General features: G+C 43.8%; 1 long non-coding RNA gene across 1 annotated transcript; it reads left to right on the plus strand.

Annotated features, from left to right (window-relative positions):
- Positions 1–1,144: 1,144 nt before the first annotated feature.
- Positions 1,145–15,753, plus strand: LOC121279809. Its single transcript, XR_005943504.1, has 3 exons — positions 1,145–1,158; positions 11,928–12,030; positions 15,653–15,753. It is a non-coding gene; the product is annotated as an uncharacterized LOC121279809 (long non-coding RNA).
- The last annotated feature ends 823 nt before the right edge of the window (positions 15,754–16,576 follow it).

A 16,576-nucleotide genomic window follows, 5' to 3' on the forward strand; every position in this document is an offset into this window, starting at 1 on the left:
CTGTCTGGCTTCACTTTGTCTTGTGGGAAAAATGTGTCTGATTTCTGATAGCCCGGGGGTGGCCTGACTCCATCGGTTTCCTGATCCGATTGGATTGGAATCTGCCCCTAAGTCACAGCAGGCCCTGTGTTACCCATAGCAGCCAGTTTAAGCAGTTTTCTAAAAGGATTTACTGTATTCTGCATATCATTCTCCTCAGAGTCTCATGCTCTCCCAACTGTGCTAGCCGGGGATTAATACCATCTTTGCCATAGCTAATGATTCAGATTGATGCCATTCCCTTTTCTTCTTTCATGGGGTGTAAGCAAGTGACCTCTGAGGTAAAATGGGCAGACAATCACACCAAGTTGAATGGATGATATTGTAAGATAGTGAATATAGTAGCTAAGATATATATAAATATATAGAATCACCTTAAAAATGAAATAATTGACTATTTAAACAGCTGTGTGTATGCAGAAATGCAGTACTGAGATTGTCTAATCAGCTAAAACAAACCCATTGGAGCTGCAGCCATGAGATTTAAAAAACGTATACCCAACTCTCTTGTTGAAATGTACACACTGATTATTAATCACATGACTCAGACAATCCTGGTTGAACTGTGCCCACTGAATATATCAAAGACAGTGTCAGCACTCTTTCCTCTGAGTCAGAAGTTGTGGGTTCACAACTTTGGACTTGAGGAAGTGAAGCCTTTTAGGAAAAAAATCCTTATGCCTGCTCAGGTGGATGTAAAAAATCCCCTAAGAGCATTTTTGAAGAAAAGCAGGGAGTGTCAACATTTCTCCCTAAAAAAAATTGCCAAAAGTAATTATCTGGTCATTAATTTGCTCTTTGTGGAACCTTGCTGATTGGCATGTGTTTGACTATCCAACAGTGACTGTCCTTCAAAATGAATCCACTCATAAAATGGAACTTCCCGAGGACATGAAAGACACTGTGTAATTACAAATTCTTTCTTCACCCAATACTGATTATACCCATTGCATACTGGCAACTTGCCCTGGACTATTTCACGACATGTAAACAGCATGCTGGCAAATTTACTAAGACATTCAACTGAACACCCACTGGAATGCCTTCAATGGAACTTAAAGCCGGATGGGGTGAAAAGTAAAATGGGCACTTGACCTGAAAGCACCCCATTGATGCCAGGTGGGTTTGTTTAAAATTGGGTCCTCATGTTCCAGGTGCTGACATGATGGTAAGAGTAGTGTTGTCACTAAATAATTGTCTGTTTAAGAAGACTTGCATTTGTTGCAGTAATTGGTGTAATGGGAGATTCCATAAACCTTTGAAATAGGTGTGCCCGTCAATTGGACTGTATGAAAGAATACAACAAATTTAGTTTATTCCTTGAACAGCTTGTCTTTTCTGATTTTGCTGTATACATTAGTTACTGATACGATCTTAGAACTTGTGTGTGTTATAAATCTAAAGACAAGATTGAGCTAATTGCACAATTTTAACTGAAACACAGATCCAATAGATTTCTACAACACAGGTCTTCCTTTTCCCTGTTAGATTTGGGAACCAAAAATATTGCAAGTTTAAATGTCGTAAAAGCTATGTTAGATATATTACCATGGTTCCTGTGGGCAACATGGCTGAGCTCAGCCGGTTGTGTGCTCTGTATAATAATGTAATTGAATATATGAATGGAAAATGAGATTCTCATCAGCTTGCTGTGTGAGAATGTGATTTAATGAACCTTCACCTTCCTGTTGGAAAAAGCTCCCCTGATTGGTGAGTTTCCTGTTGGCCCATTCTTATTCACAAGTTGAACAGTGAGATTTTCCATAACAACTCGATATACATCTGATAATGGAACAAGCACCTTGCTTATTGCTTCCTTAAGCAAACTATGCAGGATCTAAGAGAATAGGCTTTCTGACCACACCTTAAACATTATGATGAAATTGTGCCCACCCTGATTTGTGGACCATTTAATAATCAACCAAATAGCACACAAGACTGGCACAGGTTCAAAGCTGCTAGAAGAGGCACAAATAAAAATGGAGCAGGCATTGGTAAGAATCTTATTGATTCTGGGACTGGGAGAGTGAGAATGTTATAGAACTGGGACTGGAGATGTTAAAATAGTACAGACACTGGGACCATGAGCCTGCAAAATTTGGCTCCTTAGCATTGCTGGTGCCAGCGTTACAGAAGCCCGGAGCTTGTAAAATAAGAGCCAAAACACATCCATTCACTTCCCACACAGTCTGTGCAGCACACCACGATTGTAAGACTGATAGCTCAGGAGTGCCGTCTATGTGTCAGAAGCATGCAAAGTGGGCAGATTGTGATGTCAAACAGTGTCTAATGCTGATGTTGCACCTAACCTGCCATTTTGGACCTCGCAGGTCCTGTTAATGCCCTAAACACTCCCAGCTGAACATGCATTCAAATACATGGAGGAACTCTTACTGTAGTGTTATTTTAAAAAATCACTATGAAACTTTCGGGAATGGTGCTGCAGAGTGAGTGGAAATACTGTGTCAGTGTTGTTGTTTGGAAAAGCTTTTGGATTCAGCAGGGAGTAGTGCTGGACTTTGACAAGGAAGTCAGAGGAGTTGGAAGGCCTGTCAGCAGAAAGCCATCTTTCACTAACAGGGACTATAGTTGCAGTCCATCTGGGGTTGCAGTGGCTGCAACATGGAGCACAGGCAACAGGGAGGAGAAGATATGTGCACAGGGAGGAAGAGGAAGAGAACTCTCAACAGAAGGCCTTACCCACCAGTTCCTCAGAGAGCACTCCACCTCAGCCAGGCAGCAGCTACATTTCACCAAAGAGGTGGTTATTGAAATGTGCCAGCTCCTAAAATTGGACCTACTGCCAGGATGACTAGGGTGCTGCCAGTGGCTGTGAAGATCACCGTGGCCTTTACTTTTTACACCATTAGATCTTTTCAGGCTGGAGCAGGCAACAATATATTTCACTTTTCTGTGCATCGCTACATCATGGAGGTAACAGTGGTTCTGTATGACACAAGAGGGGAATTCCAAGTCTTCTCTCTTACCAGAGAGAAGCAATAGGAGCGGGCACCTGGCTTTGCCAGGCTCGCAGAATTCCCAATGGTGCAGGAAATCATCAACTGCACATATTAATGGGAAATGTACTGCAGCTGCAAGGGCTATCATGCCCTGAACATGCAGTTGGTTTGTGACCATGCACAGGACGTCATGTCAGTGAATGTCCGCTATTCTGGCTATCCTACAAGTGTGAACCATTCTGCCGCCAGGAACATCAAGGAGCAAACCATTGGCGTGCTTAAACAAAAGTGTCACTACCTGGAACAGTTGGGAGAATTAATAAAATCTGCAATTGAAAGCTAATCTCAGTAATGGTGACCATGAAACTACCATCAATTGTAGTCCTCCTGAACAACCAATACATATGTGCCTAGGAGTATCACTGAGCAGTGGGCAAAGCTGACCTCTCTATCAGAAGTGCAGGAGGCAACACTGGCCAGTAACATCATATGTGGTAGTATAGCTGGATGTAGTGAGGGACATTTGTCTTAACTCACACACTTTTGACTTTGCACAATATCAGAGAAAGAGCTCAGTCAGATGGTAGAGTGCCAAATCTGTCCTTTCTGATGTCCATGAGGGCCAGGATGGCAGAACACGAGGGAATTGGCACATTCTGCCACCCTGGCCCTACATTTTTCATTCCTTTAAGGACTGTGGGCATCGCTGGCTAGGCCAGCGTTTATGGCCTATTCCTAATTGTTTCTGAGATGGTAGAGGTGACACCCACTTTTTGAACCTCTGCAAGGCCATGTGATATAGGTACACCCACAGTGCTGTCAGGAAGGGAGCTCCAGGATTTTGACCCAAAAACATTAAAGGAACGGTGATACAGTTCCAAATCAGGATGGTGTGTGGTGTGGAGGGGAACATCCAGGTGGTGGTGCTCTAATGCATCTGCTGCCCTTGTCCTTCTAGGTGGTAGAGGTTATGGGTTTGAAAGCAGCCTTGATGAGTTACTGCAGTGCATCTTGTATATGGTACACACTGCTGCCACTGTTTGTTGGTAGTGGAGGGAGTAAGTATTTAATGTGGTGGATGGAGCGCCTATCAAGTGGGCTGCTTTGCCCTGGATGGTGTCAGGCTTCTTGAGTGTTGTTGGAATTGCACACATCCCAGCAAATGGAGAGTATTCCATCACACTTGTGGCTTGTAGATGTGGACAGGCTATTGGGAGTCAGAAGGTGAGTCACTCACTGCAGGATTCCCTGCCGCTGACCTGCTGTTGTAGCCACAGTAGTTATATGGCTGGCCCAGTTCAGTTTTTGGTCAATGGTCACCCCCAGGATGTTGATAGTGGGAATTCAGTGATGGCAATGCCATTGAATGTCAAGGCGATATGGTTAGATTCTATCTTGTTGGAGATGGTCATTGTCTGGCACTTGTGTGTGGCGTAAATGTAACTTGCCACTTATTAGCCCAAGCCTGAATGTTGTCATGGTCTTCCTGCTTATGGACATGGACAGCTTCAGTACCTTGAGCAGTCGAAAATGGTGTTGAACATTATGCAATCATCAGCAAACATCCCCACTTCTTATGATGGTGGGAAGGTCAGTGATGAAGTAACTGAAGAAAGTTGGGCCTAGGACACTACCTTGAGGAACTCCTGCAGTGATGTCCTGGGACTGAGATGATTGATCTCCAACAACCACAACCATCTTCCTTTGTGCTAGTATAACTCCGACCAATGGAGAGTTTTCCCCTGACTCCCATTGGCTTCATCTTTGCTGAGGCTCCTTGATGCCACACTTGGTCAAATGCTGCCTTGATGTCAAGGTCACCAGAATGCAAGAGGGGAGTCCATCTAAGACAGGGTGAAAAGTTTCGAACATCTTCAGGTGACAGTGTAGAGCTCCTTTCTCCCCTGTTTCCTTCATGCTAAAGCAGTAGCTTTTGGGGCCAGCTGCAGAAACAGATAATGATAGAGGGGATTTTACATTACCATCTTCTTACATTTCCTGCAGCACTGGATGTGTAAGGGGAGGCAATGCAGGCCATATTGACAGCACTGTTGTTGTCTTCAGAGGGGGAAGAAGCAAAAGAGTCTGCATTGTCACAGCAGTCAATTGCACCCTCCACCATCACAGACACATTCACCTCAAGCAATGATAGAACAGATGGCACAGGGTTAGTGACATGACATGGATGAGGTGAGGGAGACAGAGGCAGCTGTGGACAGTCTCACTAGGAGGAGGGAGGACAGACACAGCTATGCTCAGCTTGACGAAGATGCAGAGCCTCAGATGTCACACACAAGGCATGGTTTCCTAGAGCAGGAGTGGGAAATGTCTTCCCCAGATGTCGCAGTTCCTTGAGGTAATGCAGAGCCATGGCAGAGAATGGATAGTCTATTCATGACTTGTGCTCTTCCATGTCTCAGGCATATAAACGCATGAGTTCATCAATTGTGAGAGTGGCCACGCTGTTGAAGAGCCATATGGGGCAAGAGCTGAGTGGATGCAGCAGCAGCACACTGGCCACTGGACAATGAATACCACTTTATGTCACAAAAACAGAAGATGCTGGAAGAACTCAGCAGGTCTAGCAGGTCTGTGGAGAGAGAAACAGTATTAACATTTCAAGTCCGTGTAACCCTTCTTCACAGCTAAAGAGAAGTAGAAATGTGAGACTGACAGAGATGTCATGAACTAAAGGACAAAGGGAGTTTTAATGGTAGTGGTAAGGGCTAAATAAGGTGCTGATAGTGGCATAAAGGTAAGAAAGCAGAATGTGATAACAGCTAGTTAACAAATATATTTGTTCAAAGGTGCAAAGAGGTTGGAGAATGCAGGCTGCAGGCAACCCTGCCTTGGTTATTGCTTTCACATGAATGAAGAGATGAAGGTCCCATCATAGATTGGCACAGGGCCAGAAGGAGCAGTCGCTTGAGCAGCAAGAGGAAGTGGTGTTCCAAGAAGTCCAAGATGCTCCTGAAGAGGAGCAGATGCTATGAAGAACTGTGACCCAACCATGGGTATATCGTAGATGCTGCTCTTTTATGGAAATGATCAAAAGGCAATGCCACAGTCACCTTCACTTGGCCAGGGAATTGGTAGCTCACATTTGCCAGCTTCTCTGGGAAGAACTGTGGCCATGAGGACTTGGAGGGCACCCATGCCAGTGGAATTGAAGGTCACCGCTGCACTGGCCTGCTTTTTGAGTGATTCCTTCCAGAGGTCCACTGGGGACCTGTGTGGCATCTCCCAATCGGTGACATATAAATGCATATGGGAGGTCACATATGCTCTGTTCACTAGAGCTCACCAGTATGTCCAGTTCCACATGGACGCCAAAAGCCAGGCTCTGATGTCCCTAGTTCATCATCTGTATAGTGCTGCTGAAAGAAACTACAGTACTGCACATGTCTCAACCAAGTCTTTGATAGAGCAGACGATAGGCCTCCTGAAGATGTGTGCTCAACGTTTGGATTGCTCAGTCGGGGTTCTTCATTACTCACCGCAGATTGTCCTCGATCATCTGGAAAGACGAGATGTCTTGCCTGGGGGAGACATGGAAGAGTGAGGTCTCCTCCGATGAGGATGATGTTGAAGGGGATGAATCTGACAAGGGCCAGGATGTTGATGAGCCACACGAAGAGGCCATATCAGGTCTATGATTTGGCAGACATCCCATGACAATCTGATAGCTACAAGATTCCATATAATAACAAATGTGAAGACTATATACAATGAATGTACACCCGTGCCATGCCTTTGTACATTCAATGCCTCTCAATTTTTCTAACTCTACCACGTCTAGGTGTAGCCCTAATATCCGCAGTTGAGATGGAGGCAGCCTGCTGACTGCAATGCCCTGTTGACTGAGGTGACTTTGGTGGATGTTCTCTGGTGGCCTGAGGCTTTGAGGGTCCTGGCCTGCTAGGTCTCTCCTGCTCAGGTGCAGGTACACCATCCTTGGCCTAACATGAAGTTCATGGGGTCACTGCCAGAGGGGAGGTGAAGCAACTGGACACACATGGCAACTTGTGGGTTGATGCCCTATGTTGCCTGGCTGGTGCTCCTCCTCCCTATGGGGCCCGAAATTACCTCCCTGACTTCTTGAGGAGAAGGGGTATCTGGAGGGAGGTCGAGGTGCTCTGTCCTTCTCTTGCCTAGCCACTGTTGCATTGCACCCATGGCTGGAACGATGGTGTGTAGGCCCGAGCACACATCTGGAAGAAGCTGTGTGTTCTGCTGGACCACCACCTCTCCCATGGAGACATCCATTCTCTCGCGTGCAGGAGCCATGACAGCAGACAGGATATGGACAGACTCCTCCCATCTTCATTCCAGTCTGCAGACGGCCTCTGGCAATTCTGGCTGATGTTCCTCTCCCTGTCTCTGCATCTCTTAGGGCCGAGTCAAGTCATCTGACAGTTTCTTATTCATATACTGGGGAGGGCTCAGTATCGGCAATAGGCATGCATGCTTCTGAACTTTTCATTCAATCAATTGCCTCACAATCAATCCTGACTCAGACTCAGCAGGTGCCTGGTCTCAAGCAGTCCTTTGAATGTCAGAGACCTCACCTGTCACTGCCTCCGCCAGCTGTGGACACTTGTCTGTGTGTAATCACCAGGTTATGACCCCGAGCCTGCTCTAGAACTAGAACCCACCGAGGTGTGTGTATCTGCATTGGTGGAGGGTCCAGGTGAATGCCGTGACAGTGCTTCCTCTGAGGTACTGTGTCTTCCTCCTCAGAGGTGGGTTGGGGGGCTGGGTTTCTGGCATGTCCTTGTTGCTGTCCTCCCCCTTTTCTTGCTGGTCCCTGGAATAGAGAAAAGAAAATAAAGATGACTCACATATTGGCAATGGCGACTGGATACATCCTCACTAGGTTACTGGTGGAGGCTGATCTCATCTTCTGCGCAGGCACATTCATGCTCCTCTCCTGCCAGCTCTGCAGCCTGTTCCTCAAAGCTATTCAGGGGATGAAGTTCAGGCATACCATCTCCATGCTTGGTCTGCTCCCGTTTGTTGTGCTCTATCTTGTCCTGCAGAAAGACAGAAGGATTGATTGTGAGGCAGTTATTTGAATGAAAAGTTCAAAGGCAAGCATGCCTATTGTTACTGCTGAGCCCTCCCCAGTATGTGATTAAGAAGCTGTTTGTCCTGGAACTAAGATAAAATGAAGAGCTTAAAGTCACTGACACACATTCAGTACCGATGTCTGTTGGTTGTATGTGACATCCCTGTGGACTCTAACCCGTAGGCTGCCTGCTGCCCTTATGAGAGTGAGTACGCTGACAGTGGATGTTGCACTTGAGCGCAACAGATCCTTCATCCATTTCCTGCACTGCAAGTCGGTCCTTTGTCGAAATCCACGGGTGCTAAGCGCCCCGGCGACCTTCTGCTAGGCCACCATGGTCAGATGGAAGGGCCTCCTGCTCCCATCCCAAGGCCGCTTTTCCTGGACGGCCTGGTGGAGAATCTCCAGGGATGAATTGCTGAACTATGGGTCCAAAGGTTGCTTTCTTCTCTTGGACATGCTTGTTCACACAGGCCTGGACCTCCTGGCCTGCAGTGAGTGGATGGCTGTCTGGACACCCTTTGAATATCGTGCCAGAACCCTCAACCCCATGAGGTAATGACGGGCTGGGCAGATTCACCGAGCTCCTTGCAGATGCATAGTTAATGAGCTGAGCAGCAGAAGATCCTGCATGTTCAACCATCCTGCCGCCCAGCAGGAATCACTCCAACTTCCCTGCCTACTACTGAACTTGGACTTCAGAGCGGAAGATTCTGCTGTCTGTGGTCCCACTATCTTTTTTTACAGCTGGCAAAGTCCAGGGATTTCCCAGCTTAATGGGTGTGAGCTGCGTACTGATTACCAAGATAGGCCAGTGAAAGGATTATTATTTACAATCAAATGCAAAATTACATTAAAACTTAGATCAGTAGCATATTAACCACCGATCATTTCACTGTTTTTAAAACTGTGCAGGTACACATTGCTTTCAAAATATTTAAAAATAACTATTTTTCCAAATCCTTTTCATGGAAGCCTGGCCTATCAGGCATTCCTAACATCAAGTATTTAAACCAGGGGAATCAGAGCAAATACATGAATGGAGCAGGAAATGGGATTGCTGGAGGAAGTGGAGATATGGTAGCTTCATCTCAAGACATTTTCCATTTCTGCCAGTCCCTGATCTTTCAAAATATCAGCAGGGGTCTATCAGGGCAACAATCTAGCCACCATCTGTCCTGAGGTTGTTGTGTACAAAAACAAGCTGAACCATTTTCTACATTGCAATAAATTATTGTTTAATCAGTTTGTTTAATGTTACCTAGAAAATTGATTTTCTCAGCAGAGGGATGATTATAATTTTCTATTTAACCCTGTATTTGCCACAACAGGAAGAAATAAACTGATAATGTGAAACAGCACAGACTAAATTGCTTAATTTTTATTATATTTATATTGAAGGGAAATGTCATTTTCAATATCCATTGCCATCACCCAGAATTTGGCAGCTGATTTCCTTTGATTTACTTCCTGTCCCCAGTCATTGTCGGCCTGTAGGACTATAAAAATTGGCTGGTAAGGCTTAACACCTTAAACCTGCTGCTAAAAAGAAATCGAAAAAACACAAATTGCCCTCCAAAAGAAAAATATAATTCCCCTTTCTTCTCCAGCCTGTCCTGATGTTTTTAAATGGGGGTGAAGGGGGCACATCTAATTTTTTTGGAAAAACTCAGCAGGTCCAACAGCATCTGTGAAGAGGAAGACAGAGTTAACGTTCCGAGTCCGTATGACTCTTCATCAGAAATGTTCATCAGAATGTTCTGATGAAGAGTTATACAGACTCGAAACGTTAACTCTGTCTTCTTCTCCACAGATGCTGTCAGACCTGCTGAGTTTTTCCAGCTATTTTTGTTTTTGTTTCAGATTTCCAGCATCCGCAGTATTTTGCTTTTATCTAATTTTTTTGCCTCATTTTTGCCAACTTCCCCCAAAACGAGACCCAAATTATTATTGCCACTCTATAAATGGCAGTCTGAGCAGCACAGCAGTCTCCCAGAGGTGGATACTGCACTGAGGAGGACAATTTATTTGCTGGAGATGGATGTTTGTCTTAATTTGTCAGCGTATTGATTTTAGCAGTTTGGTACACTGGGGATTTTGTCAAGACTTTGGGCAAGGAAAATTGATTTCCCAATGGGAATTCCTCCATTCCTATGTGTTGAAGAAGAAGAGGATGAGGAAATGGAAAAGGCTGGATTGGAGGTTCTTAGAGTGATGAATAAAAGAAGACATTTGTTATGCCACACTGGCAGGCGGAGGTCCCATGTCACCACTATTCCATCAATGGGAGGAGAATTCATCCTTTGGCCTCCTAGTTATGAGCCTTTAGCTCTGTTACAACATCTAGTACACAACCTTGTGTGGTGTATCACATGGTTACAGATTGTCAAGGGTAGACTGGTAACTTTTAAATCTTGTTTAATGAAGGGAAACAATGATCATTTATGTGTTATTTATTTTTGGTAGACAAGGGAGTCAAGACTTATTGATGTCAGATGGCAGAGTGGAATTGAGAACACAACCAGATCAGCATGATCTTATTGAATGGCGCAGCAGGCTCAAAGGTCTGAATGGCCTACTCCTGCTCCTAAGCCCTATGCTCCCCTGTGTATCATTAAAAAAGCATAGTTTCTTTGAGAACAATGATTGTCTTTGTATAACATCACATCCTTGATGATCGAAGAACTCCAGTGATATCTTCATCAGGGTGCTAAGATATGCTTTACATCATTTTCTAATTCACAATTGAGACACAATCTAAAACAAATACGTTTTTGTCAGAAAATTTGGACACTGACAGGACATGGCCCCTGACCTCACTTCCTCCCTAGCTTCACAATATCTTTGGTTTCCATGGCAACATTAAATTACCCTTGGGAGCAGGCGACATTTCAATTTTTTGCTTAGGACAGCAGAATTATTTCAAACAACAGCATATAGGGACTTAATGCTATATGGAGCAGTTCTTGTTCTGCATTGTAATGAACTCTTATTTAATCAGCCCTTGCAATGTAATTTTTTTAAGATTGTTTTCTCCTCTAACATGAGAGAGGGCAATTGTAAATAAAATAACATTTCTTTCCTTTTGCATCTGAGAAAGCTTTATGTGCTTTTAAATTAATGGTGGAAGAAGGCACGGCAGTATCTCTTCATTATGGCTACAACAAAAATATCCAGAGGCACTTTTGAGAACAACAGGCAGAAGTTTGGTACAATTAGTTTGGGTACTGAAGCTGCTATCCTGTTCATTATGAACTGTTGGAAAGGCTGTGCAATTGCTCAACAAACACCCAAGTCTCTTTAGCATTGCTATGGAGTGCTGGAGTATCACATCCATGCCATCCATTTGTACTGTTATATTACCTTAAGCTTTGTAGGCTGTATTATCTACAGTTATAGTGATATACTACTCCATATTATATCCCATTACCCAACATTATAATGTCCCATAACATACTGTTAATTAGGGTAGACGGAAGCTAATCTGGAGCATAAGCACTAGTATGGACCAGTTGGGCCAAATGGCTTGTTTCTGTGGTGTAAATTCTATGTAATTCTATGCCCAATTATCCTATGTTATACTGTCCTGTGCCCCACAGTACAATGTCCTATTCTCACTATTGTGATCTATTTCCCCATCATACTGTTCCATTGTACAATGTTACTATTATTTAATATAATACTTTTATTTTACACATATCTATTATCCTACTTTATACTGTTCTATTCCTGAAAAAGAGAATGCCATTTAGTATGGATGATCTTATTTAATCTGCCATGGAAATGTTCTAATTAAATACTATACTGTCTAATAATCACTGGAATTAAATTACTAAAAATCTATTCATCTTTACTATTAGCCATGGTCAACTTGCCTCCACAAATGACATTCTCTCAGTACCACCTGACCAGCAATGCAAGAACTTTGCCAAGAATGTTGTAAAGAAATTTCCATTTTCACAGGTATTATAATTTTGCACACATTTTTACATTTCTGCAGTGAGTTAGTATTTAATCATTCTTTGCATTGCTTTCAGACTCCAATCAAAAGAATCCCCCTATGGTTACATTTTGATTTTAGCCTGATGGTAAAATTTATCAGTATTGTACCCTTGTGCCAGTTTTCATCACTCCAGTGGAATCATGATGCCCTTCCCTACAAGAAAGGAAAGAATTATCTGAAAGCATATTATTCTATATAATTTTCACTTCGCACTACTTAAAGCTAGCCTGCACCCCTCAAAGGAGAAGTTCATTATGCCTGCTGAAGGTGCTGTGATCATTCTAAATATTGTGAGGTGGATTCCAAATTATATTTTGATTCAAATTCACTTTGTTACAATTATGAGATTCTAAAATCTGCCTGACAGAAAGCCTGGGTGATTGGATTGTGAGAAATTAAAGGAGGCCCAGACTGTTTTACTGGGAAGAAGGTGCATGGTGTTTACATTTGGAGACAATGCCAACAGCCTGTGTGCTGTCAGTGGGTCACCAAAGTCCCAGAAAAGTTTTAAGAATATGAATTAGGAGTAGGCTATTGAGCCTGTTCTACTATTCAATAAGATCATGGCAGATCTGACATTAACCTCAACTCCACATTCCTGCCTAGCCCCTGATAACCTTTCACCTCCTTGCTTATCAAGAATCTATCTACCATTGCCTTAAAAATATTAAAAGATTCTGCCTCCACTGCCTTTTGAAGAAGAGAGTTCCAATGACCCTCTGAATGAAAAAAATTCTCCTCATCTCTGTCTTAAATGGGTATCCTTTATTTTTAAACAGTGAGCTCTAGTTCCAGATTCTCCCACAAGAGGAAACATCCTTTCAACATTGATCCTGCCAAGACTCTGCATGATCTTATATGTTTCAATCAAGTCGCCTCTTACTCTTCTAAACTTCAGTGGCTACAAGCCTAGCCTGTCCAACAACCCACCCATCCAGGTATTAGTCTAGTAAAGCTTCTCTGAACTGCTTTCAATACATTTACATCCTTCCTTAAATAAGGAGACCAAAACTCTACACAGTACTCCAGATGTGGTCTCACCAATGCCCTATATAACTGAAGCATAACCTCCCTACTCTTGCATTTAATTCCTCTCACAATAAATGATTTCCTAAATACTTGCTGTACCTGCATATTAACCTTCTTCCTGCCAAAATGGAGAATTTCACATTATCTGACACTGTACTCCATTTGCCAGATCTTGGCCCACTCACCAAACCTATCTATACCCTTTAGCAGCAATCTTATGTCCTCTTCACAACTTACTTTCCTACTTATCTTTGTAACATCAGCAAATTTAGCAACCTTCGGTCCTTTGACCAAAATCATTTATGTAAATTGTAAAGAGTTGAGATAATATCGGGGCTTGTTGACAGGTGTACTTTAAACTGTCCATTTACTTCCTAGATAAAAGAGATTTCGGGTGTCAAGAATAGCTAATCAGCATTTCCACCTGAATACAAGGCCCATATTACCAAGGAGTTTTTACCATGGAGATAGACTTGAGAGGGGAAGGATCTAAGATATTCCTGAAAACTCACAGACAAGGTGAGTCTGTTAAGATCTGGGGGAGAGGGAACGGCTATAGACAGCAAGACATTGTGAGTCCCCATGGAGGAACGTGAGTGGGAGCTCACGCTCAGATTGTAAAGACCAAATTCATGAGGAGTTAAAACAAGGCTGGAAGATTTGTCTAGCTTGCACTAGAGGAAGAATCTCTGGGGAAAACCTTACTGTGAAAGACCATTTTGAGATTAAAAGTTCCCAGGTTGAAATTGGAAAAGAACAGAAGAGAACCTTTGGGACTAAGAATCACCCTGGACTGGTTCTGAATTTAATGTTGACTTAAAGAACAGTGTGCAGTACATCTGTGAAGTGTGTTTTTAGCTGTGCCAGAAGAAAAGCGGGAATGTTCTATTTTGTGGTTTAAAGTGTAAATTGCCTGTAAAGATAGTGTTCAGTTTATGGTGTCTAGTCTTTTGTTACTGTAAAAGACTTAAAAAGTGAAATCTTGTGGCATTCTTTCAGCTATTAACTGGAAGTTCAAATTTCTTTTGAAAAGTTATCGTACTCTGTGGAGATTGTAACAACCTGGGCCAAAGCCATTCTCACCCCAATGAAATTGGCCCACTCCCAACTAACTATTCTTACCCAGGATGGCTCCTTCCCCTTTTCCATAGCCAACCAAACCATATGATATGAGGATCTCATACTAACACTTGATTCACTTGGCCCACCTCATTCCCAAGATCAAGGGACCCAGCAATACCTCTTTTCTTGTTGGACTAGATAAATACTGATGCAGGAATTTCTTCCGAACACACTCTAGAAATTCTTGCCCATCTCTACCCTTTACACAATTACTATCCCAGTCTATAGGAGGATAATGACCCTCCACATCAGCCATGTACTCATAGGGGATACCCACCCCATACTAGCCACACAGCCTCCATTCTAGTGGCTGCAGTGCATACATCCGCCAATACTGCTGTCAGAGTGAAAATGGGAGCGGTGGTTAACAACGGAATATTAGGGTCAGTAGGATGTAAAGTTCCATAGAAAGCTAAGGTATTGTTCCTCAAGCTTGCCATGAGCTTCACTGGGCTGAATTTTACTGGAAGCTGCAGTCCCTGGTATCCTTGTTAAAAAGTTAGAAGGGGTGGGGAACCCACCTAAGATCCTCATGGCTGCCCCACGGCAATGTAATATTGGAAGCAGTGCTAATTGCTTTAAGACGAGACTTCCCCCACCCCCCACCCTGTCTTGGGAGTAATCCCTGACTTAGAGAGCTGCCAGCCAATTGGATGGCCAGTAGTTTTGTTCTCCCAGCAGTGCCAGCCGGGAGCTGTGGCCACTGCTGGAACTACAGGCAGTCCTGCCACACCTCGGAGCTCAGGAAAGTCTGGGGTGAGGGGTCTCAGAGACAGGAAGTGAGGGGATTGGGGGACTGGATCAAGAGGCCAAGGGGGAGGGTTAAAGGCAGGATAAGCTTTAGGCACATGCCTCCTATGGGCCTGGATGCCCACAAAGGAGAATCCCCCCCACCTTTCCCAGCTACCAGCTGGCACAGCTAAAGTTGCCAGGCTCCCACAAGCTGTAGGCCTCCCCCTGCCAAGCTGGTAAAATACAGGCGGGATGGGATGAGACCCTTAAGTGGCATTATTTAGCTTCTCCTGCTTCCCACCCCATAAAATTTCAGATAGGTTCAGGGAAGGATGGGATAGGCGGAAAGAAGGCCACCTGCTGGATCTTACATGCCCCTACCCCAGCTTCAAACCAGCCAGTGGGGGAAGTGTAAAATCCAGCCTACTGAGACAGTGTAACAGGCTAAGGTCAGAGAGTTCAGAGTGGCATTGAGATGAACAATTAAACTGGCAAGCAACTGGAAGCTCAGGGTCAGACCTGTGAACTGAACGGAGGTGTTCAGCAATTCAATGACTAAATCACCATTTGGTCTACCTAATACGGAGCAGACCTTACTGTAAGCAGAGAATACTGTACATTAAGTTGGAAGAAGTGAGTAAATTTCAGTCCTTCACAGAAGACTTTTATTTTGCACTAAATTAGCTACATTTTTCTCAGGCAGTTACCTACCTAGAAATGTTGCTGAGATTGGATGAAACTCTACACGTAAGCACAGTGGTGTGCCCCTGAATTGCTATTCCCGTCCTATTAATTATGACGATACAGAAAATTTGGATTTATCTTAAAGTGCTAGCTAGGACCTGCAGCTAAGGCACCAAAGCATACACAGGCAATCACAGCCTTACATGAAAGCTAAAAACTTGTACAAAGGGCTCAGCTGTAAATTTGCAATTAGGAAATGGGAGACACGGGATAACTCAATCAAGAAATGGGGAAGACCATTTCGATCCGTCTGATAGCCATCTCCAAAAAGGACAATGCTTAGTCTCTGCACTGCAATTACTGTACAAGAACACAATTATCAGCCCGCCGGGGGGTCATTGTGCTGTGGCCTTTGTCTAACTAATACCATTAAGTTGTAACTGATAATAAAAGATATATAAACTGTGTTCATTTGAACCTTGGTGGAGAAGCGCCTGGATTGCCCAGCGTTTGCTCCCCACATGCGTAATAAAGGAACCACTTGAATATTGCATCTGGACTCCAAGCGTTGAAATTTTGTACCAGAGAATTCCTCGGACCTTTCAATTGGCGCTGTGAGCAGGGTACAAAGGCCGCAGGACACCGACGGGGAACCGGGACGAGTCAAAGTGGGAGTACATTTTTATTCATACTAAATCTGACTCCACCCAACCCAGGAAGTGTCAGGCGCCCCGCGTATCCGAAACCTAGGCTCCAGGCAATAGTTCAAGAGGTGGTAAGTGTGAGGTAGAAACGCTTGTATTATAGATTGTTATAATTACATCTGGTATTAGTCATAAGTAACAAGTTCGATCAGAAAGGACCCAGGTGAGAAAAGTACTGCTGACGACAACTATACCCCAACTGTCTTACCCAGTTATGGCCGGTAGTGACAAACTC

The sequence above is a fragment of the Carcharodon carcharias genome, chromosome 7, assembly GCF_017639515.1.
Source record: "Carcharodon carcharias isolate sCarCar2 chromosome 7, sCarCar2.pri, whole genome shotgun sequence".
NCBI classification, from domain to species: domain Eukaryota; kingdom Metazoa; phylum Chordata; class Chondrichthyes; order Lamniformes; family Lamnidae; genus Carcharodon; species Carcharodon carcharias.